Source organism: Cebus imitator, unplaced genomic scaffold (assembly GCF_001604975.1).
Source record: "Cebus imitator isolate Cc_AM_T3 unplaced genomic scaffold, Cebus_imitator-1.0 Scaffold70, whole genome shotgun sequence".
Taxonomy (NCBI): Eukaryota; Metazoa; Chordata; class Mammalia; order Primates; family Cebidae; genus Cebus; species Cebus imitator.
This window is the reverse complement of record NW_016107385.1, coordinates 6,971,876-6,979,365: the sequence shown is the minus strand read 5'-3', so window position 1 is coordinate 6,979,365 and position 7,490 is coordinate 6,971,876.

Below are 7,490 nucleotides of genomic sequence, written 5' to 3'. Positions count from 1 at the left end.
TTTATTTATTTATTTACTTATTTATTTATTTATTTATGAGTTGTAGTCTCACTCTGTTACCCAGACTGGAGTGGCGCAATCCGGGCTCACTCCAACCTCCACCTCCCAGGTTCAAGTAATTCTCGTGCCTCAGCTTCCCAAGTAGCTGGGACTAGAGGCATTAACCACCACACCCAACTAATTTTTATATTTTTCATAGAGACAGGGTTTCACCATGTTGGCCAGGTTGGTCTCAAACTCCTGGCCTCATATGATCTGCCTGCCTTGGCCTCCCAAAGTACTGGGATTACAGGTGTGAGCCATCACGCCCGGCAAAAGCAGGCTGTTTTGAAGTTGGTTTTAATATTAATTTTCCGCTCTCTGAAGACAGTGTCTCATTGCTTGTACGAGGGTTCAACTGTTCCCCAGCATGCCCATTCCCTCCACCTTGAATCCACCACTGCTGTGCTTTATGAAGTTCTATTTCAATATTATACTAGGTACTTTGGAGTGTAGTTTTCAGAAATCTTTTTTTTTTTTTTACAGTGTATTTTTTTTCTATTGTGCCTCTTCTTAGTATATCAGAAAGCTTACTTTTGTGTAGTATTTCCAAATTATTAATTGTTGTTCAGGAAGCTGTATACTGTTTGATGAGAGCTAGACCTATAGATAAATACTGATTTGTATTTAGCATGTATTTGTACAATTGTTTAAAAGGAATAATGGCTTTTAAAAAGTAAGAATGAAAGAGATTAAACAGAAGACTGTGGCAGCATTCCCAACAATTTTTTTTCATATCTGTTTATATTTGCCAATCATAGAAACTGCCTTATCATATCCTATCTCTTTCATGGAGGCACAAAGTAAGAATCCTTCACAAGAGAGCCCTCTTTTTCTTGTTTCTTCATCCCAGTAAATAAGTATGCATGGATTTTTTTTAATACATTTATCAGTTTTTTTTTCTAGTTGGTACCCCAAACAGTGCCCAGCCAGCATGATACTATGCATGGGTCTTTTTTAATGTGACACCATTGTATTTTTTCCCCTCCATAAAATTAATTCCTGTATAGAGTTTGAATGGAGTTTTTAAAAAAATCAATTAGCTTTTACTTGGAAAATCTTTTCCTGTCTTATATAGAATAATGATTTTTTTTTCATCTGTCAAGGGGGTTATTAATAAATGTCACCAGTGGGGTTAGAACATTCTCTGGTGTTTGCTTTAGGGGAACAAGGGGATTGTCGGAAATCCTATCCAAACTGAACCATAATTAGAGAGAAAATGTTAGCAATTAGAACTATACGTTAGGCTTTAATTTACTACCATGGAAAAGTCAAGGGTGGCATTTCTATTCCATTTTTAGGTGCAGCCAGATGGATTGCTCATTACAGGGTAATTTTCATCGACTCTCTGCACTTCTCAGGGTAACAGAGCGTCTGAGAGTGGCTCAGATTTTATTTTATTTTTTGTGGGGGTGGAGAGTGGGGTAGGAGGTTGAGTAGTTATCAATTTCCTACATAGTCATTGACATTATTGCAAATCTTTGTACATGCTGAATAATTTTAGGCCAAGAAAGCAGTTTGGTAACATAAGTACATTAATATAATTTACTTTTCTACCTTGCCCTGCATGTGTTGGTTATACTAGCATATTTTAGCAATCTTCACATTTTAAAGTTCCCCTCTTCCGTGTTTCTACTTCTGGATTTTCCTAGTAACCAAAATGAACATTTTAGGTTGCTGTTAAGAAAAGAAACTACACACAATGTCTCAAAACTCAAGTAATGTAGCTGGAATCGAATTCTAATCTAATTCCAGTAAAGCTTTGGAGGCCACGAGGTGATATATTTTTGATATATAGTTTGATAAATATTTTATAATTTTTTCTTTTTATCTCACAATCAAATGCCATTTCTTAGTTACATGTCTTATCCAATTAAATAAAATGAATTTGGTGCCAACGTTGTAATGATCATTTAAGATTATGTGTATTTACTTTAGGGTTGCAACATTTTCATGGGGGAAATAAATCTCTTACTTTATATTATAATTGTCAGAATCAGTCACAATTTCCTTTGCTTAAGAAAATATAGTTGCAGCCGGGCGCGGTGGCTCAAGCCTGTAATCCCAGCACTTTGGGAGGCCGAGGCGGGCGGATCACAAGGTCAAGAGATCGAGACCATCCCGGTCAACATGGTGAAACTCCGTCTCTACTAAAAATACAAAAAAATTAGCTGGGCATGGTGGCACGTGCCTGTAATCCCAGCCACTCAGGAGGCTGAGGCGGAGGTTGCAGTGAGCAGAGATCGTGCCATTGCACTCCAGCCTGGGTAACAAGAGTGAAACGCCGTCTCAAAAAAAAAAAAAAAGAAAAAGAAAATATAGTTGCAAGTGCCTTTACTATATTTTATTTATTGAGATAAAATATAAAGAACATAAAATTTACCATTTTAACTGTTTTTAGGTATACAATTCAGTGGTATTAGTACAGTCACATTGCTGTGCAAACATCATCACCATCCATCTTCAGAACCTTTTCATCGTCCCAAACTGAAATGTTGTACCCATTAAACAATAACTCCCCATTCTCCCCCTCCTTAGGGAAGTACCAGGTAAAACAGGAATCATACAATATGTGGTCTTTAGTGCCTGGTTTATTTTACTTGCATAATGTCATCAGGGTTTATCCATGATGTCAGTGTTGCCTTCCCTTTTCATGCTAAATAATATTTTATTACGTATGTATCATAAAGGGAAGGTCCCTCCCTCCCTCCCTCCCTCCCTCCCTCTCCCTCTCCTTCTCCTTTTTTTTTTTCTCTCCCCCTTTCTTTGCCTGTCTCCCTCCCTCCTTCCCTCCCTCCCTCTCTCCCTCCCTCCCTTCCTCCCTTCCTTCCTTCCTTGACAGAGTTTCACTCTTGTCACCCAGGCTGGAGTGCGATGGCACCATCTCAGCTCACTGTAACCTCTGCCTCCTGGGTTCAAGCAATTCTCTTGCCTCAGTCTCCAAAGTAGCTGGGATTACAGATGTGTGCCGCCATACCCGGCTAATTTTGTATTTTTAGCAGAGATGTGGTTTCACCATGCTGGTTAGGCTGGTCTTGAACTCCTGACCTTGATTGATCTGCCCCCCTCAGCTTCCCAAAGTGCTAGGATTACAGGCATGACCCACCCTTTATTTTATTTTATTTTAGAGACTGAGATTCGCTCTTGTTGCCCAGGCTGGAGTGCAATGGCATGATCTTGGCTCACTGCAACCTCTGCCTCCCGGGTTCAAGCGATTCTTCTTCCTCAGCCTCCCAAATACCTTGGACTACAGGCATGCCACTACGCCTGGCTAATTTTGTATTTTTAATAGAGACAAGGTTTCACCATGTTGGCCAGACCGGTCTCGAACTCCTTACTTCAGGTGATCCACCTGCCTCTGCCTCCCAAAGTGCTGGGATTACAGGCGTGAGTCATCTCTGGAAGGTACCTTTATTTTAAGTACTTTACATATATTTCCTAAGGCTGTACCTCCATACCGATGTCTTGTTTGTATTCTGCTATTTGCAGCTAATATCTGTTAACAAAGCCTGGCTGGCCTCACCACCGCTGATGCGGCTGAGAAGAAGGCTTGGTATGTTTTGCATCCTGACAGGTTCATCAGAGGCAGTTCAGACAATGAACAAAGGAAAATATCCAATCCTTCCATTAAAAATACCAGTTAGAGAGCAACCATGTAAAAGTAATTTTTGAGTCATGACAGGCAGAGAAAAGTGGTTAATTTTACTTTCAGGTAAATGTTAAGACAGCATTACTAAAAACATTTGCATTCATAATTCATTACAGTTATCAATGGCCAAAAAATTCAAACAACTAAGTATCTTAAATTTTCTCTAAGGATCAGAAAACCAGAAATATTTTCCCTGCAGTCTATATTATACCTGACTTTAGCCAAATTTTTTTCATGCTTCTTACAGAAAATTCAACACCAAATCCCATACTTTCATCAATTGAAAATACTATAGTTCTATACCAGTGTGACAGAAGGTATTTCTTCCTCAGAACAGCCATATTATATAAACAAAACATTAGTGAACTCTTGATTTTTAAATGTTTAGATGTTAAAACTTTTATATTAGACTACTCTTGCCTGAAGTTAAAGTTAGCCTTTCATAGGCTAACCTACTAAAAAAACTCTTTCCAAGAAAGCAATGAGAAAATTTTATAGAAGAAAATTTAGAGCTATGGTTTAACAACCTGTTGAATATTTTTTTCATTCATTAAAAGAGGCAAATCTATAACTTTTTAAAAAAATGGTTCTGCCGGGCGCAGTGGCTCATGCCTGTAATTCCAGCACTTTGGGAGGCTGAGGTGGTGGATCACGAGGTCAGGAGCTTGGAACCAGCCTGGCCAGTGTGGTGAAACCCCATCTCTACTAAAAATACAAAAATTAGTCAGGCATGGGGGCAGGCACCTATAATCCCAGCTACTCAGGAGGCTGAGGCAGGAGAATTGCTCGAACCCGGGTGGCCGAGATTGTGCCACTGCACCCCAGTCTGGGAGATAGAGTAAGACTACATCTCAAAATGAAATGAAATGAAATAAAATAGTTATATGTCAAGGATACCAGCTTTGCGTTCCTCCCCTTTCTGACCCCAGTCTTTTTTCTTTTTCATCACAGACTGTATTCTCTTCTCCCTTTCCTCCCCTCCATTTCCTTCTTGCTTTCCACAATCATTTATTGAGTGAGAGCTTAGTATGCGACAGGTGCAACATCTGGGGATTCAGAGATTAATATGACCTGTTTACTGCCTTGGAAGAGCTCCCTGCAGGTACAGGTGTGTCCTCTCCAATCTACTGGTACTAAGTTCCTGGAGTACTGAATTGGGAAGAAAGAGTACCAAGATCTATTAGTGATTTCTACCTATGGCCTGGCCTTTAGACAGAATAGTTGATACACATGTCGTGCCTTTGCTAGCCCTTAGTCCAAGACAGCCACAGGTTTTTCTAGCTCCGTTTTTTGTTCCTAGCCAGTCTCTCAAGCTGAGAACTTCATAGGATTATTTATCATTCTAGAACACTTCACCTTATATTTCCACCAAGTGCCTAGCCCATCAATCCCTAAATCATATTCACCATTACCAATTAACTTCTCTCTCTCCCTTTTTTTTTGTAGGCTACCAAGTCATGATGGAGAAAAACATGAAACCGTTGATTCAGTTCATTGCAAATTCATTCTACCAAACCTTAGCTGGTTCTTGCTGCTGCTTGGTAGTCCCTGTATTCATCTCTTGGAGACTCACTGATTAGTTTCCTACACCCGTGGTCTAAAAGCTTTCTTCATATTTTTGAAACTCATGTTTGATCTCCCCTTCCCCTTGCACTCAGAAGATGATCTTGCTTTCTGCTTTACTGAGAAGTTGAAGGTCATCTGCAATCTCCAACTTTCTACTCCTATCCTATTTTCTATTTTCCTTCATCTCTTGCTTCCTCTGCTCTTTTGTTTCAGAGGAAGAAACAACCCTCTTATTTCTAGGTTCAACCCAACTTCTACAGAACTTTTTTCTGTAAATTGTACTTTTTTTTTCTTTTTTTTGAGACAGAGTCTTAAAACCTCCAACTCCTGGGTTCAAGCAATTCTCCTGCCTCATTTCCCGAGAAGGTGGGATTACAGGCACCTGCCATCATGCCCGGCTAATTTTTGTATTTTTAGTAAACATGGGGTTTCACCATGTTCACCAGACTGGTCTTGAACTCCTGACCTCAGGTGATCAGCCCCCCTCCACCCACCTTGGCCTCCCAGAGTGCTGCGATTACAGACATGAGCCACCGCACCTGGCCGAATTGTACCTTCTGTTCCTTAAAATCCTAAACTCTCTTGTCATAGGTTCTTTAATTTGGAGAAAGTAATAAATAAAGCACAGGATTAAAAAGACAGATATGCATGTCTCCAAAACCCAGCATTGACTGTTAATATTACCATACACTGGCTTATCTTTTCTCTGATAAAAAAGTTACAGAGTTGAAGTTTTCTTTAACCTACATTTTTACTCCTCTTGCCACATTTCCTCCCTCAAAGCAACCCTACATAATATCTGCATGTATTCTTTGAGTTCATTAAAGAATACATTTATGTACACATATACATAATAATTATGTGTGATTGTTTAGTGGGTAATTTAAAAATTTACATACTTAATATTCACAGTCTGTTTTGTGATGTTTCTGTCGTCTATCCATGCTAGTACAGCTAGTGCTCGACTTACGACCACGATTGGTCCTGACAGACCGGTCGTAACACGATTTGGTCGTAAGTTGAGTAGGCTATATGCACACGGAGATGGTAGTGCTGTCGGAAGCTGGTCCGCACTGTTGTACGCCCAGCTGGGCAACGTTTGCGCTGCCAGACGTGGAACAGTCGTGGCTAGCGATTGCGGTCATAAAGTCGAATGGTCGTAAGTTGCATAGGTCGTAAGTCGATCAATACCTGTATTTGTAGACCTATTTGTTAGTTCCCCGAGGGCAGGGACTTTGTCTTGCTCATTGCTGAATCCCCAGCACCTAGAATAGCATTTGGCATATAGTAAACATTCAATATATATTTATTTCTTCTTCTTTTTTTTTTTTTGGAGATAGGGTATCACTTTGTCTCCCAGGCTAGAATGCAGTGGTACCATCACTGCTCAGTGCAACCTCCTCCTCCCAGGCTCAAGTAATCCTCCCACCTCAGCCTCCCAAGTGCCTGGGATAACAGGTGTGCACCACCTCGCCTGGATAATTTTTTGTATTTTTTTTTTTGTAAAGACAGGGTTTTACCATGTTGCCCAGACTGGTCTCCTTTGCTCAAGTGCTCCTGCTGCCTCGGCCTCCCAAAGTGCTGGGACTATAGATGTGAGCCACTCTACCAGCGCATATATATATATATATATATATATATATATTTATGTTATATTATTTTTATATTTATATTATATACTTATATGTATAAATATATATATTTCTTGAGTTAATATAGTTCATTTTTAACTGCTATGTAGTAATCAACTGTATGAATATTCCATGTATCACATTTTATTTATTCATTCTATTACCAGCGGACAATTTGTGCTTTCCCAATTTTCATGCTTCTTATTACAAATGTTATGGAACAGCCATGTACAAGTCTCCTGTGCCTGCGCTTGAGTTGTATCAGAGTTGGAATTGCCGGGTTGTCACAAATAAGCTTTAAACTAGATTTAGCCAAATTGCTCTTCAAAGTTTCCTGGTTTTAAAACATGTGCAAGAATTTCTCTCCACAATTCTTTCTCCCTTTGAGTGTTGTATACCGTGAAGCAACAGTTTTATTCTTTCTTTCAGCATTTTAACTTTTCAGAATGATAATCTATGGCCTTAGGATATTCCTGCCTGATGCTTGAAAGAACTAACTTTTGACTTTTAAGTTATATTAGCCAGCCTCCCCTTATAAAGATGATTAATGTAAATATACATATGTATATATTGGCAAAAATAAGTGAACATTTATTTTTGTGCCT